General features: G+C 31.2%; 1 protein-coding gene across 1 annotated transcript in view; it reads left to right on the plus strand.

The window, feature by feature from the left end:
- Positions 1 to 10,422: 10,422 nt before the first annotated feature.
- Positions 10,423 to 18,440, plus strand: part of LOC134693062 (D-glucuronyl C5-epimerase-like) — an 88,463-nt gene continuing 80,445 nt past the window's right edge. Inside the window, exon 1 of the mRNA XM_063553762.1 lies at positions 10,423 to 10,609. The gene's annotated coding sequence lies outside the window, so the exon portion shown is untranslated. The remainder of the gene's footprint in view (positions 10,610 to 18,440) is intronic.

Raw genomic sequence — 18,440 nt, forward strand, 5'->3', positions numbered from 1 at the left:
GCCACATGTGAAGCAGGATCTGTTTACCTTAGATCGCCCCTAGTTTTTGGTGGAGTTCATGTTGATTATTCTTTAGTTTTCTATGTTGTGTCATGTTAACTATTGTTTGTCTGTTTGTCTTTTTCATTTTTAGACATGGCGTTGTTAGTTTATTTTGGATTTATGAGTTTGACTGTCCCTCTGGTATCTTTCATCCCTCTTTTATGAAATGGAAAAATCAAAGCTCTTACACATCACACGAATGAAACACAATTGTCATTTTCCTAACTTGTTACAGACATTTTCCAAGACATTTTGGTATATTTTGCCCTTTTTTCAGATTGTTTACACTCCAACAGCACATTTCAAAACGTTTCTGTATATTGTAAGTGTCCATGTTCTTTTATCTCTTAGCTTTAAACAAGGTTTATCCCATCTTTTTAAGAATGAAAAATGGTTGCTGTTTTGCTCGAAGTTAAATAATGCTTAATTTCAACAGTTTTTATGACCTTTCTCTATTTGAATTTTCTTTGGAGCTCGATATTTTTGTTACACCTTGTTATACTTTTTTATATATTCAACTGGGTTAACGATTTTAGATTTACTTCAGTTGTCTCTTATTGTGTTATTATGTCTCATTAGATTCTTTATCTAAATAAAATAATAATTGTTGACATCCGTCTGTTCCCAGTCTCTACTCATTAGAGAACGTTCACGAACACTTAGGTATTGAAATAAGCAATACTGTTGTTAAGCAATTACGCCTATTAGTAAAAAAATACATTTCGTGTTCTTTTCTAATAAATTACAAACAGGAGTTAACGAAGTCCTAAAATATGTCATTAAATGCAATGTTTGACTCTATAATTGTCATTGACTGTCAAATACAGTTCAGCAGTAAATTTAACGGAAATTTTTTACTGAAGATCTAATACTAAGGACAATTTTTAGAGAATAAAAGGAGGCGATAAATTCATAGGGATATTCAAAATTCACAGGACGTAGAGAAATGTGGAATGCACAAAAAAAAAAAGAAATATGACGAAAAGACAATCAAGTCCATATATAGTTCTCAAAGGTACCAGAATTATAATTTAATACGCTAGACGAGCGTTTCGTCTACATAAGACTCATTAGTGACGCTCAGATCAAAATAGTCAAACAAGTACATAGTTGAAGAGCATTGTGGATCCAAATTCCGAAAGGTTGTGCCAAATACGTCTAAGGTAATCTATTCCTAGGTTAAGAAAATCCTTAGTTTTTCGAATAATTCAAAGTAGTGTTTCAGCGCTTCATACAAAATGTACTTATGTCATCCATTTTCATCCAAATAAAATTACAAACAAAAGCATTCAATTCTTAAGTTTTATTGTTTCGAAATTAATTTGTCAACAAAGTCTAAATAAAGTTCGACTTGTTTTTTTATCATCTTTGAGGCGAGTTACTTTAATTATTCCTTGTACTTTAGACGACGACATTTTATTTGTGTGGTGTCTAGTAGATTAACGATGAATGAAAGAATGCGCTAATGCAATGTATTGAGCTATTGAAAGTGATAAAGAATATTTTCATCCGAAATATTGACTGAAAAACATGTCAATAAAAATCAAGACACGATAATAGCAATCACATCATGACCTTGGTTTTGATATTTATCCGTTGATTGATGTTGATATCTGTGCAGTCCCGGATTTAATTTTGCTATGGTTAAATTTTTACCAGCACTGGTTTTTTGGGGGGTTATCATTCGCATGAAAACGGAACGTTTATTGTACACATTGGTCTTTTGACTCTTATGAATTTTGTATTGTGCAATGCTTTATAGTTTATTGCTATTCAAACACCTCTCCGGTTGTTTGAATAGCAATAAACCATTGAACATTGCACAATACCGAACATTTATAAGTCTAGGCGTAGGGTGGTTCACTACCCCTAAGTAAAAGAGGGGAAACACGAACCCCACCAAACACTAGAGGCGATCGCAGGTGCTCCTGAATGGTAAGCAGATCCTGTTGCAATTGCAACATATGGTTATCTAGAACCAAGCAAATAAAAGTGCAAGAAATGAACACCAGGAACAATGTGTCTCAAATATCTTGAGGATTTCGACTGCTGCTATTAAAAAAATCTATCATCAGTGGCGTATGAATATGTTTAAAGTTACAAGCTTATGTCAATGTCAACAGAAATCCTATTTTTGCTTGTAAACATTATTTGGCTGAAATGATTCTATGAAATGGTGTAGATGAAATTAATGTTGCATTTTTACGAAAACTATATAATAGACAGACAAGAACTATATAATATTTCATTAGAAGTACCTTGGTTTTTTTTTAATTTCGATGATAAAAGATCTTTTTTCATCAAAAGGTGTAGGAGGTACAAAAAAAGGTGAGACGCGGAAACATTTAAAAGTATCGAAGCGTGTAAACTATGTCTACAGGTACAAAATGTATTAGTGTTGAAACATAGTACTGTTTTACCTTTAAAATATGTGTGAAATGTTTCAATTTGTAACAAACATTATAATTAACCTTATCTGTATCTTTCTGCTTACTGGTCAAACTATAAATCTTACAAGGTCCAATAAAGCAAATCAGATAAGATACAAAACCGGTTAAAGAAGACAAAAAGGTTTGACTATCATAAATGGTTTCTTTGAAGTGAACTGATACAAAATATTTCGATTACTTGTTGGGATATTCAAACTAAAGTATTTACTTTCTTATGTTCTGTCGATTTTTTTAAGTATACATTACGTTTATCAGTTGTATCTCTATATCGTTATCATTATATAAAATCCTTTAAAAAACAACAATTTTTTCTTCACAAGTTAGATATCAAACGGTATGCACAATAAAGAAAAACAGTGAGAAAATTCTTTAGAATACAGTAAACAGATGTTGAACAATGTTAAGAATTGATCTGAACAGATATGTAGAAAATAAGTCGCGATGTTTTACTAAAGTTGACTACTACATGCGTTTATCATTCTTACTGATATATAAATTGAATAACTTCCAAGACAATGTAGAGATATATAGTGTGTATTGTGAAATTGAAAATATTGAGAATTTATCTGAATAGATATGTAGAAAGGGTCATTTAACTGTTTAACTGAAGTTGGCTGCAACATGTTTTTATCTTCATACATAAAACATGCTTACTGATAGAAAAATCAAATTTATTCAAGACAATGTTGAGATATATTGAGTTCAACATTAGCTTAGAACAATTATCATTTTACTATTTATATGTCGAATGGGATATCAAAATGATAACATACCGGTCGAGGAAATTATAATTCGAATATCATACTGGTGTTATAGAGTTTAGTGTTTTTATACTGATTTTACTGTACGTCGTTTTATGTTGAGTCCGTTATTTACCGTTAAAAGTACCAACCTTTAATAACCTAGATTCATCCAACATTCTTGTTCCTGTCCTTAAATTTGTAATTAAGGAATATGTTGTTTACGCTAAATCACTGATATGTTATGTTATTCAAATTGTTAAAGTCTTTGGGTAATTTTAGTGTTCTTGTTTTTATTTGTACTTAATTCCTATCACATAATACTGTCATTTTAACGATATTGTTAACAATGTCATATCAACGGGAGGTTTGGCTAGCCATAAAACCAGGTTCAACCCACTATATTTGTTTTACAATGCCCTGTACCAAGTTAGGAATATAGCAGTTGTTATCAAATTGTTTGTTTCTACGTATGTTGCATAGGCGTTTGGTTTTGTTACACTTCGTTGTTTCTGTCCTTCTGTGATTTTTCTTTAATAATTGGTTTGTAACCCGGATTTGTTTACTCTCAATCGATTTCTTACTTTTGAACAGCGATATACTACTGTTGCCTTTATTGAATCTTGATAGTTTGTTAATATTTCTGTTTTGACCCTATGTTGACCTCTTGATGTATTTTACTATGTGTTGTTGAATTGCTGTAAAATGGCTATATAACCCTCACATGTTATTAATATAAATAGTACGCTAAACACCACAAGTATTAATAACATAATAAGTTCAAGAGATATCGTAATCACGAATAGACAAATCAAAAATTTGTCAATCATCTTTTTTAATGATGTTTTGAAAGTATCAATGGATATAAGTTAATACAAAATAAATACAGAACAAAAACAAAAACAAGTCTTGCTAGGAGGATGAAAACCGCATGAGAAACTTATTTCTCTATCATACTTCAACAGTTTACATAATATTGCGAGTCAATGTTCTCTCTTAAATTATAAAGTATGTACATTTGTATTTTACCTTCTGTAATAGCGTTTAGAGTCTGTATATTTATCAAGTATGTAACATTGAAAACATGCACATGATGCATACAGAGTCGAAGCGTGAGTTAATTAGGGTTGATAAGTTAGTATGTTGCGTGAAATTGTGTGATGTATTTTTTGCTATATAATTACTTATCTATCAGTCATCTGCGATTGCATGGCAATCTTCTTGTAATTTTTTATGGCGTCTTCTTTTGTTTTTGTTTGATTTACATTTATTTACTACAATTTTTTAGATAGCATTGTTGGAAGACAAACCCGCCTGTTTGTCAATATTTTGGCATTGATTAATATGAATGACGTCCAAAAATATAATTTTTCGTGATTATTTTTTCATAATGAGGTTGCAATTCTGTGAGTCAGATTTCGACGTTTCATGATTAGTGATTCTCTCAACCAAACTTGTTAATCGATTCGAATCGTTCGTCTTCCTTTCACCAACGCTACGTTTGTTAACTTGGGATCTGGTAATGAAAAGAAGAGGATATCATTCAGCAGTTTTCCCCAAAGGAATTCATTAAATTCAAACAGTTCACACCTGATTTTTGGTGGTGTTCCTACTGCTCGATTGTTAGTTTTTCTTTGTTTGTGTTTTGTGAAATGTTGTTGAATGTCCCTTTGGTATATTTTTCCTTTTTAAATTCTAAATGTGAACTTATCAATTCTCTGCGCCATCATTCCATCAGCACTTACATACAGAGCAGGGTTTCCGCTGGCGGTCGCCATTTTTGCAATTTGCGAAAAAATAATAATTGTGGCGATTAAAATTCGTCATTGGCGAAAGAATTTGGCGAAAGAAATATATATAACGATTTATTTTCAGCCATCTTGTTTGTTTACTTTTTTCCAGTTTCTCTGACTTTACCGATCAGACAATACTCGGAATTCACCTTGAACTTGTTAAGATTTCGACAGAAAATCAATAATCAGCTGATTGCATTTATAGCTATCGACATCAAAGGACTAATTAATAAAGGTGTTGATTGTATGATATGACAAAATGATATGGTTAAATGGCTTTTGTCACATGTCTTAAAAGGGATTTATTTACCGCTTTGCGACGCACGTGTTTGAAGCAAAATTTAGGCTTCCTCTCCTTCTTTTGAAAAGAAAATTATTGTTATGACGAAAAAATGTTCAAAAGCTAGAAAGGTCTCTGATTTTAAACTTTATCATTTAACTTGCATATATATCATTGATTTGAGTGGGTACTTCAAAGTCGTTTCAGTAACACAGGTGTTTCAAGCATATTACTTATTAACGATGGTCTAGAAAAGAAAACTGTCGTTATGAAGAAATCTATTTAAAAGGTTGGCATGAGAGTAACCCTTCAATTTAATGACTACACCTTACACGAGGGATCAATTCCAAGTAATAAGATTCTTCGTTTTGTTGTAAAAAAACACTTCTTATTTTTATTTTATTGTTGGTTTTTTTTTTGGGGGGGGGGGGTGCTAGAAAAAAAGAAAATTTTAAAGGAAAATATATTTGGCGAAAAATAATAAAGTGGCGAAAAATATATTGTTTTGGCGAAAGAGGTGGCGAAAAAAATAATTGACCCAGGGGAAACCCTGCAGAGTATATATCTTCATGTTGATACGATATCCTAGAGCTAGTGTTTCCTATCATGAGTTCTTGCATAGAAGGTTGGTGATTACATGGCAGCTATTGGAAGCGGTTGTATCGTATCAACGGTTACAAATGGTTTAGTTGAATATAGTTATCAAAGGTACCAGGATAATGATTTAGTACGCCAGACGCGCGTTTCGTCTACATAAGACTCATCAGTGACGCTTTGTATTTTTAAAGCCAAACACGTAAAAAGTTGAAGAGCATTAATATCCAAAATTCCAAAAAGAATTGTGCCAAAAACGGCGAAAGTAATCAATGCCTGGGATAAGAAAATCCTCAGTTTTTCGAAAAATTCAAAGTTTTGTTATCAGGAAGTCATCCCTTTGGTCGATTTACGGACGCCTTCATGGTTTGGTTGACCTTAATAATATAGCTGGGGCAAATGTTATACGGATATGTGCTACTTGTGATAACCTCAATCATGTCCACTTTTAATATCGATAGTGAAATTGCCAAAAGCGACTATTTTCTTGAAATTTTCTTACTTTAATAATTAGAGAAGTGTGCCACATATGCGGTGTTAAAACCAAAACAATAAATTCCAAAAGGAACACGTTTATATCGTTGAAAAACAAAACATCATTAAGCTTTAAGAAGTTTACCTCATTATGACATTTTCTGTACGATATAAAGCAAATTCATTGTGTAAGGGACGAAATCATAAGTTCAAAGTAGGATAAAAAAAAAACACTTTCATTCATATAGTTTTTTCACTGACCCCCTACCCCTTTCTGAACTTAATTTGAGGAAAATTGATTACCAATAAGGATATATATAAAATCGATGGCAATTAAACAAAACTTGTGGCAATTTTGAAAATTATTATTAAAATAATTTCGTCAAATTGGAAAAGAATGTTTAATAAAAGTCTCTTTTTTTTTTTACATTTCCCTTCAAAGACATTATTAATAATGAATGATATATATCTTTATAGATTATTTCCCAATATCAAATGATGCAAATGACTTATTCAAAAATAAATGTCAACTTACAAAAGAATGCTTCTTCATATCGTTTTTTGTTTTATTTTTCTTCAAAGTCAATATTCGTAATGAAAATTGTATATTTCTACGGATTATTTCAAAATATTATAAAAAAAACTTCTTAATTAAACTTATGAAAGTAACCGACTTATTCAAAAAGTAAATATCTTACATTTTTTCAATTGAAATTGACAGAAACAGCTGTTTTATTAGAAGCCATTTAAAAACTAATTTCATGACTTAGTTTTTTTTAATACTTAACACACGCCGCGAGTAGTAAACAATTTATGCTACACGTGGCGAGGTTATGCATTTTACAAAAGTATTTGGTGATTTGATACGGAGATAAAGATACGGAAGCTGACATCGGCTTGTCTAACTCGTTGTTTACATGCAGGTATGAACCTGTCGAATGGTTTGAAAGATAAAATAAACAGATAGGGAACTTGTTAAATATATTTTTTTCACATCATCAATTTTATAAAGGTTTCATGTCGTGTAATATGAGTAAAATTTAATATATTCTGACATAGTTAAATATCTAAAATATTTACAATAAATCATAAGATAAATGGTTAAGGTTGATGAATAATGACAATATTTAAGTTTTGTATAATAACATCGCTGATGTATGGAAAGATATAAGTCTATTGACTGCGTGAATACCCTTTAGTATATCAGTAATTACACTTAACCATTCAAATATGTCTGAATACGGTTTTCTTAGGGTTGTTGCCGATTATCTTTTTTGCGCTTGAAGTGGCATTTCTTGTATCACACAAACTCCCTTTTTTAATACTAAATGGAATGTGATATGAATAAGTCATGTGATTTTTTTTTAATTTGACTGGTTTATCCTGCATTGTGTTACGAAGTTACGACATTTCCATCAGCTACGTGTAAGGTTTATGCTGACTTTCAAATGTCACATTTCTTCCTTGGCAAAGTGATTTGTCTTCATTTTTTCAAAAATACAGACACTGATATGTTCCACCTTAGAATATTATTTTTATTTTGGTCAAATTTGATTCCATTCTGAAGCTATAAAAAACTTTAAAACGTCTGATATTAAAAATAATCAGGGTTTACTTACATACTATGTCCACTACCGCAATGCTTTAAAAGTGAGATTGCGAATAATAAATTATTTTACGAAGTTACAAGTCTTTTTGAATTTAAGCAAAAAAAAATAATAACTCGTAATACATTAATATTGGTCGGCTATTCCTCGAACGTAGTGAAACCTACAATTCAGTATCTGCATAACTGCTGTTAGACCAATAATGGTTCGGAGGTTTCTGTTTGGTTGCTACAGCACAGGCTCGGCAAATCGTATGTTCATACTCAGATAACATATAAGATTGTACATGCAATATAATTCTCAAACGTGAGCAGCTTCCCTGTAGTACTGTTCGTTGTAAACAAGTTTAAAAACAAATTCAAAGGGGATTTCAAATGCTCGCATAACCATACATCTTGTTGTTCTTTTGATGTAGTGTCTAACATATTTGCTAGCGGATATTGAACAATTACCCATTACTCAATCAACCAGCCAATAAGTCAAGTTTTTGGTTTTATCTGTCGATTCTACTTTCTTATTGTTCGAATATCAATAATTATATTATAAGAAACTGGTATTAACATTGTCTAAATTTCAAAAATATTTGCTCTTTACAAAATGACAGTTGTATGTTATATGTATAAAATACAGCATACATGTGTAGGTTATTGAGCCACTTAGTTCAAAAGCAGCAAGAAGATTTGAACTTTTGGGGGCAAACATATATATCAAAACAATATATAATATTACCCACGTATAACACAATATAATATTTTGTTCTCCTCTTATATTTAATGCGTTTCCCTCAGTTTTAGTTTGTTACCCCGATTTTTTTTAATGTTTTTATTTGTCCATGGATTTATGAGTTTTGAACAGCGGTATACTACTGTTGCCTTTATTTAGGGACACAAGTCACATGCTGAATACAAATGTAATAGAAGAGTAAGATACTTGTTTGCCCCCCACACGTCGTGCAAAGAGAAGACATGTTACAAAAAACTTAGAAAGCACGCGAATCTTTCATAACATGTTTTGTTTAGACATTGTACTAGTATATATTTTTAGCGAATTTCTTAGATTAAAAATAGACTGATTACTATTATTACAATCTGTAATTAGAATTTCATTTTCGGTTAAAAATTCTGTAGGCAACAAATTTGTTTCTGTGCAATGACAATATAAAGCTTTCCAAAGAAGACATGGAGATGTTTTACTCTGTCTGAGAATATGTTTAACAAACGTCTTACGGCATCATCAGATAATGATGATTTCTACATGGTTGAGCATACATGTACCTTGAGATATCATTGATAAAATACATTCTTAATTGGTACGGGAAAGATTGTACGCTAGGTTGTAGACGTCAAATAATTGCTTTCAAAAGAGGGACGAAAGATACCAGAGGAACAGTTAAACTTGTAAATCGAAAATAAACTGACAACGCCATGGCTAACTGTGAAAATGGAAAAAGACAAACAGACAAACAATAGTTAACATGACACAACATAGAAAACTAAAGAATAAGCAACATTACCCCACCAAGTTTTAATTGTTTAATTATTTAAGAGGCATATTATTACATTAGTTATAATGAAAACTGATGTTAATGTATATACTAATTATATACTAATATTGATCTTATTATTTAAACAAAGTAATATACACCAAGCAAGACGTTAAAATAATTTGTTTTAAATTATCTTCATGCGAAATTAAGTTGGTCATTAAAATGCAACTTTATTCATAAAATATAATTTAAGTAATGCTATCCTGCTTGTTTTCGCATATATATCGCTAGTTGATTAAAGTTTGAAATATATACGGATTATATTCTGTCATAAAACCACAGCATCATACCAACATTTTAAATTAATATTCCTTCAAAATGCTAGGTTTTAAATAAACTCGATCAACGGGAGTGGATATATTATTCTTACATACAATTACTGAAAAATGAAAATATATTGTAATCACCAGCGGAATGCAAAAGAACGCGTAACACAACAAGCTGGTAAGAGTAAGAAATGCTATAGCACTTTCAATTCAAAGCGTTGAATCTCTTTTCTCACTTCGTCGTTCTATTATCTTTTTAAAAAAATACTTTTTTGTCAAAACCATTTCTTTGTGTCGTTGTCCATTCTTTGCAGTCGTCCGTAGCATTAGCAGACGTAGATTGTAGTCCACGTGCAATAGATGATTAAATTATGGAAAGGATTTAACACTATGTGAATATCTTCTATACGTTTAGTATTATAATGATATATAACCTCTTAATCAAGCGTAAAGATGATCATAGACCCATTACAATGAATGTATTACTTGTAAGGATTTAATCCATACTACTATATGGGATGTTTCACCAATCACAGTACAGGGAAGAATTAAATCCTCCTCTTTCCATTCATAGAAGTAACTCGAGCTTTTTGCCCACTTGTGGCTGTTTTAAAACTTTTTAAAAATAGAATACTGTTGATGCGATAGTCACTTGTAGGCTGGGGATTTTAGCTCATGTAAACATTTATCATAGTTTGTATAACGTGCATTTTTTGTCAATATTGATATTGTCAGAGATAGAAGGAAGTTAAAGAAGTGAAGTTGACATTTTTTCAATACATTGTTTTCATACCTACCTCGGATAACTTGGTTAACGGTAAGTGTTTTATTTTATAGAAATCATGCTTCATATCCTATTACTCCAGTAAATACCATGAATATTTTGCCTACTTATTAACTCTAAATATAATGGCAAAACATGTGTACGTACGTCTATTTATAAACAAGCCCTTCATTACTATGTATTTTTACTTCTTTTACCTCTAACACAGAATGATTCTTTGCAGTTGCGAGATGAAAACGCTTGGTGATATCTAGTATATGAATTCGTATTTCATTATTTAATATAACTGTTTTTCAGATAGAATGTTAAGGGTTAAATCAGTTTATTTTGCAATAACACTGGTCTGGTAAAGCGAATAGTAAATTTTTTTTTTTGCATGGTATCAAGTGATGAAATGCTACCACAAAACATCTTCTTGCTATCCAAATGTTTGCCACTTCAATCACTTACTTAAATATATGTCTATACGCAGTGAATTTTAATTGCGTACGCAGTACTGATTGAGTGTGTGTATGTTTGTGAAGCAAATAATTTTTTTTCTTCAAATTTCTGTTGAAGCAATATCAAACAATTAATGAATAGATAATTGTGTTCGTTGAATGATTGATTGCATAATGTCTGATAAGAAGTTATTTCTGAATAGGATTAAATGAGAGAACCTTACTAGAAAAAAATCAAATAACTAAAGACACAACTTCTAAACATAAATTACACCTATGTGCTCCCAGGACGTCTTTTCAAAATTGAAATCATTTATAAACGATATTGATGCATATTGAAATAAATCAGCATGTATTTAAAGGATTAAGAAGGCTTATTATTTCCATGTATCAACGTAAATCACTTTTAATATTTAGTTGGTAAAGTCTGGCATCTTATCAACTAGAAAGTCCTTAATGTATTATGACATAATTGTAAATTCATGCATTTCAGTGCATTTCAATGCATTTTTTTAAATTAGAACCAACTCACTGCAGCTGAATGCAGTTTTTAAACTCTATCAAACTAACGCTTAAACGAAGAATGCAAAAGCTGCATAATCTGTTTCAGTATAAATTTAGTGACAAAGGGTATACCGTGCAGTTATGTCTAGTGAAAATTGGAATCTGTTTTTATAGCAATGCAAATTTCATATTGAAAAGTATAATATTTTGCATATTACTGCTGGTGTTGAATATACGTATTTCCACATGATCAATAAAAGAGCTTTGGTTTTGTTCGTACCTGAATGTTGGTATACGAGGTCTGAATTTATATACAATTTCAAAAGTAAGAAACCTTGACAAATGGTTTTTACTTTATTGCAATGCATATTTCATATTGAAAATTAAACATATTAGATATAACCATTGATGTCGTTTTAAAGTGTTTTCACATGAATTAAAGAATTCTGCTTTTTATAGTTATTAAAGAGTGTTATGAGTATGATATTGCAAAAGTTAGTGACATTGACAAATTCTTCTTCGTTTATTGAATTCCGATGCTCTTCATATTTAATTTACATGGGCTCCTTATCAGGATTTGACAGTTTCTTAATTATTCCGACTTTCTGTCCCGTTACCTATCAATCATTTGAAGAAAGTTTACCAATAACATTTATAGAACATGTACGGGTTAATGGTAGATTATCGTTTCGTTAACATTTATGTGGAATCAACCGCAAAATTGTCAACTCAAAGAATAGTAAATATCCGAATGGAAAAGATTATTCATATCAGCGTTCGATAATATGTTGTCAACTAACAATGAGAACTACAGTTTTAGTCAAAGTGTATTTCAGTGGCTTGATTGCTGAGATTTCAGAGGTTTAGTCCAACTTTTAGTCAGAGGCAGACAAGGTACATCATATATACATATCTATTAATTTTCATTTTGTTACTTCTACTTACATTTGCACCTTCTTTATGTAAACTTATTAGGTCATTTTTATGAGAAAACACCTTTTCTGCTTTGAAAGAACATTTTACCTTAAGAGGGTACGATCAATCTTACCATTAATGTGAATTGCAATACATTTGATCATTATTGTAGAAACTCATTGAATGAATATGTGAATTTAAAATGGTCATTGATATAACCCCAGTTAATGCGTCTGATAAGGTCTTATTGTGCTGTTATTTAAAGAAGTACATACAAAAAAACAACACACAAAGACATTTAGAGGTCAACATAAGTACTAAGGTCATCAAAAGTGTGACTACATGTTTGTATTGAATATTTACTTTTATATAAAACTTATAACAAGTCAGCAGTGAAAATTGCTTGAGAAACTGTAATAAGTTAATGAAAAGGTAAACAGGCAAATTAAAAATATGATGTCTTTATTCATGTTTGATACCCTGTGAAACTGCAATTTTAAATACATTGTTAGTTCCCTATATACCAAAATAATCATAGTCGTGTAAAAAAAAATTCAATTTATGTTTTGATAGGTTTGATTATAACTATGTTCATATTCGAATCCCAAGTTTCAATAACAGTTGTACCGTTATTTTGCACCTGATTGGCTGTTATATTTACGAATATAAATGTTTATCACCATCACATTGATTTGTTAAAATTGGTATACTTTGTGTCGAAGCAAGTGTTTTATGCGTCGTGGGTAAACAGTCATCATTGTTTCTTTATTTGGAACTTTAGTAATTCACACGTTAGTCTCGTCTCCACGAGACATGTCAGTGGCAACTCCAAACTGCTAGATTTGTTGTCCATTGTTTATTGTATGTATTTATTTGAATAAAACTTAATTTTTAAGCGGATAGCTAACAGTATCGGGTATTTCTCTCTGTCATCATCATCTTTAAGCACGGATCGCAGCTCTGTAGTACGTAATTTGTTTAGGTCCTATTTCTCAATTTGATATAAAAATAGTGGATAGTATTAATGCCAATGAGACAACGCATAGCCAGAGATATAACGACGTAAAAGTTAGCTTCTATATAGGTCATAATCATAAAATTATTCCTCACATAGTTTTACTGTCAGCAAACACTCTTAAAACAGTAAGGTCCATCAACTATTGTATTAAATCAATTTTCTATATAAGATCAGGTTTAATCTATCATTTTCTACATAAGAAAATGCCTGTACCATGTCAGAAATATGACAGTTGTTATCCGTTCGTTTGATGTGTTCAGGCTTTGGATTTAGCCATTTGTTTAGGGACATTCCGTTTTGATGTTGTCTCAGAGTCTGTTATTTTTGTGATTCAACTTTTCTCAAATCATTTGCAATTATATTGTTGGTTTAATCCTATGAGATGAAATGTTCATTTTTATTTATTTCGTCGCTATCTTTATTCTTTGGTGTATTTTAAAATCAAATTAACTATGGATCGGTTTATCAGGATCACATAAAACCTAGTGGAGAGTAGAAAAATATAGCACATCTTTCCTTTATTATATATTAATATTCTGTGTGAGCCAAGGCTGCATTTTAAAGGCCGTACCTGGACCTATAATGGTTTACTTTTCTAAATTGTTACTTGGATGGAGAGTTGTGTCATTGGCACTCATACCACATCTTCCTATATCTATATATTACAAATTTAACAAAACGTCAAAGTGTACATTTTTTTGGATTTTATGTCAGGAAAAGAGATTATTTTTATGACTGTACATATTAAATTCTTCCTGTATAACCTTTGTATAAAATTTGCCGATCATTGATCTTCATGAGATCTATTGGTATCAATTATGTCATCGGGAACATTTTATAGTGTAATACCAACAGTAACGTCGATACTTATCACAAGACTATCGGTGTATTGCAACAATGTAAAAACATACATTATCACGGAGATCAATCGTCTGGAATGTGACCTCTAGATGTGACCTTATGATTCCAGGGTGGTAAAACATCATCTTTTACAGGTAGATCTACCTACATTGAGAGAGGTTCTTTAAAGGATTGTTCACGATCTTCGTTGTTTTTTATTAATCTAAGTACATATTCTTTGATCGGATATTTGTATCGATATCTAGGAGGATCTTCAAAAAGTGAAATGCACTAGCAATATTGATAACATTACCGATTTCTAAAAAAGGTCTATCAACATAAAAAAAAAAAGAGTTTGACAAAGGGATAAACCAACACCTAACACATTCAAAGGGTCGAATCAAGAAACACTGAAAAGGCGCTATTCGAATGGTTTGACTATATAGCTTGTTTATTCTTTAGTTTTCTATGTTGTGTCATGTTTACTATTGTTTTTCTGTTTGTCTTTTTTCATTCTTAGCCATGGCGTTGTCAGTTTGTTTTAGATTTATGAGTTTGACTGTCCCTTTGGTATCTTTCGTCCCTCTTTTCTTGATTAATATAGGCACCTGTTATTTAGTAGTTGTCGTTTATTGATGTTGTTCATAGGTGATTCTTTTTCTCTTTTTATATATAGATTAGTACGTTGGTTGAGGGCCGAACCAAGGCCTATAATGGTTTCCTTTTGTGTCTCATATAGAGAATTGTCTCATACCTCATTTTCTGATATCTATCGTCAAAGATTTTTCAAAACATTATTTAAGTAGTTCCGTACTATAGGATAACTGCAGTAAGGGAGATACCATTTTATTTTTATGGGGGGGGGGGGGGTCTAGGATGATCCTAGTTTATCCTGACTTTTTATACCTAAATTGTCGTCCTGACTTTTTTTTTTTTGCAAGTGTCTTATCCTGCCTTTTTTTTTTACTCAAAACTCATGTCCTGCCTATTTTTTCAAATTTCATCCTACCCCCCCCCCCCCCCATAAAAATCAAATGATAGCTCCCTAATATTTATAAACAGAGGAATATTGTTCCGAGCATTATCCCATACTGACCGAGCCTGCGAGTGCATTTTCATATAATGTAAGGGCAAATGTTCCTCCATATAAGTACAGTCACGTTTTTTTTGCTTGCATGCAACTATTATTATATCAGTAATCTCTCTAGAGCGTTTCATACTTTAAGGCAAAAGTCTAGAATCAACTATCAGTAAAAATAATATGTTTAACTCATTGAAAATGATTTGTAGTAAAGCTATCAGTAATATTGCGTTTTGTACAAAGATATTTGCTTGAAAGATTTCATAATATATTGCATATTAACAGATAAAAATACTGCATGCTGGCAGAAATGGTTAAACATCATGTATTTCTGAAATTGTACATTTTGTAATTTCAGTGAAAGGTTAAATGAATATATCCGTTTTAAAGTTGGTCTCCGTAGTTAACCAATACAATTCCTCAAATAGCTAACTTTTATAAAATGTTGTACACATTACAGTTAAAATTTAATAATTTTTTTTAACAAAATACACTTATTCAAATATAATATAAATCCATTTCCGACATTTCTTTGGACAAAATTAATATTTTCGTTTCTTCTCAAATACATACGCAAACATTTAACGAAAAGATGATAATATTTTACAGCCCTTTCATTTATAAGTACCCTATTCAAATGGGTACATCAGTCTGATTGTTCTTGATTTTCACTTATCATTAAGAATCTCATCTTTTAAAGGGACCACCGAAACCGATTATCACTAATACTTTGCGTGCACTGTGCAATAAAAAGATTCATCACTAAGATAATTTTATTTAAATACAGAAAATAGATTATGAATAGTTAATTTGAAAGCAATAAGTACCAAAAAGAATACACCAAAAGCATATTTTATTTAACAATGAACAAATTCCTGACCCTTGAAACACCCATGAACATTCGTCATTTACTAATGAAATCTTAGACACTATAACAAGGTGGCCATTTTGTAAAGCACGAAAGATCTGTTTCTTCTTCCTCCATATTGTAAATACCCATGATGCAATAAACACTCACCTTTTGACCTTCTGGGCGATCTGAAAAGCAATCACCGATGGTCTATTGTCAAATATTGTCGAGTGGAGATAATAAATTGTAAAATACAAAAGATCCAAACCTGTTGGTGTTCAAAAATGTATGCATACCTTCGGAGGGTGGTCATTCAATGCACACTATTAGAGTAATCCCATTAAATCAACACTTGAAAGCAGATTCTCTGTTACTATCATTATACAGTCCGTCCATGTAATCTGTCTATTGTTACGTTTGCATATTTGAATCTCCACTTTATCATTATAATTTATTCACTGTTGATACAATGTACCCTTCTGACCATCTGTTCAGACCACAATTTAATTGTAATTTAAAATGAAGCTTGTTAGGAAGAAATATGACATTTGATTATTTTGTTTCTTAATTAGGACACACTATCATTTGATACTTGTATTTAAGTAAGGAAAAGTCAAGATTAAAGTATTCTATAGGAGAAGAAAGGAATTATTTGACCCTGGTGTTTTTCTTTTTATTCAAAGAATCATTAAATAGAAATAGTCGTACCAACTATGTTATCGCGGATCCAATTTTTACACCTGTGCATTCCCAGGGTACTATCAATTGTTCATCCATACAATTCTTGTCCTCACTGTCAGTGATACTTGAATTGGCTACAGTTGACCAAACGTCAACTTATCTATTTGATTTACGATGATAAACGTACAAAAATGACGAAACGTTTTGACACCTAATTTTCAACAGTCTAAGTTGAACTTTATTTTAGTTTAGTTTATAATTTGATAGAAGTAACATTTGATCAATTTATAAAGAAACTAAAGCTTCGACTCCCTTAGGCACCGTTGACGTTAGATGCATTTGGCTGTTGGTTGTATGTCCTTTTATTGTCAGATGGCTCTTTTATACATACTTAGCTTTAAAATATTGGACTTTGAGCGCTCCTGGCGAAAGTTAATCAAGAAATGCATTTGAACATGAAATCTATAAAATGCTCAGAATGTGCCGCTCTGTTCATAAATTTCAGACTTTTATAACCTTTATTAACTTATATATTACAACCATTTAACAAGATAAAACGGCAAGACCAATACAAATTTATTTTAAGAAATTATACATTATTTTTTGTGAGTCCTTTTACATTTCCTTATAACGTAATGATCATTGTAACGCATCTACACATCAGCTACTAACCCTACTTTCATTAAGATTGTACCTTTCTCGCTCATTGATTTTATTTGAATTATTTAAGTCTATCGCCGTGCCCTGTATAAAAATATCTTTCTCAAGTTTGTCACTCGAAATATTCTAATATGGGAATCACGATGTCTCCTTCTTGTTTTTCGTTAATCAAAACGCATTTCCATCATTTGTTTGAGGCAACAAACATTTGTTAGTCAAACGTGTTTTGTCTCCGTCAATAAATATTGTAACAATCCACCACAGATTTCCATAACCTTACAATTATTTTCCATTCACAATAATGTCCTTTCCCTATAATCACTAATAAACAATCAGGAAAAGCATTAGATAAAAGTGTTTTATTGATGAATTCCTTCATCAAAATTCATAATAAATGAACACTCATGACTTTGCTTTAAATATCCAATACTTTTTTATTCCCTTCAATTGGAACAAATAATGATCTCATGTCTGGGACGATTTTTAATGGCGAATCAACTATGCACTTACGAGTTTGTTAAGCGGTATGAAATATCGTTTTCACGAGTTTCGACAGACATGTTCAAATTCTAGAAACCACATTCTTGTCCTCTACTTCAAATGTAAACTGCTGTGTAAGATCACAGTGGTTGTACTTACATGAGCATTACGTTCCTTACCAGTCATTAAAATAAAACATCTAGATGACAGAGATACTTCCAACCGGAACTACACATACATGCTTTACTCTACCTGTACCCCAGTTTTGTTTTTTCTGTTTTTTCAGTAACCTTATTACTACTATAGAAATTACGTGGGGAGGTTGGGTGGGTAATTATCAGGTGGTAAGTAGAAAACTTCATTCATAAAATCTGAATTTGAAAACAAATTTAGAA

Source organism: Mytilus trossulus, chromosome 12 (assembly GCF_036588685.1).
Source record: "Mytilus trossulus isolate FHL-02 chromosome 12, PNRI_Mtr1.1.1.hap1, whole genome shotgun sequence".
In the NCBI taxonomy this organism is placed as follows: Eukaryota; Metazoa; Mollusca; class Bivalvia; order Mytilida; family Mytilidae; genus Mytilus; species Mytilus trossulus.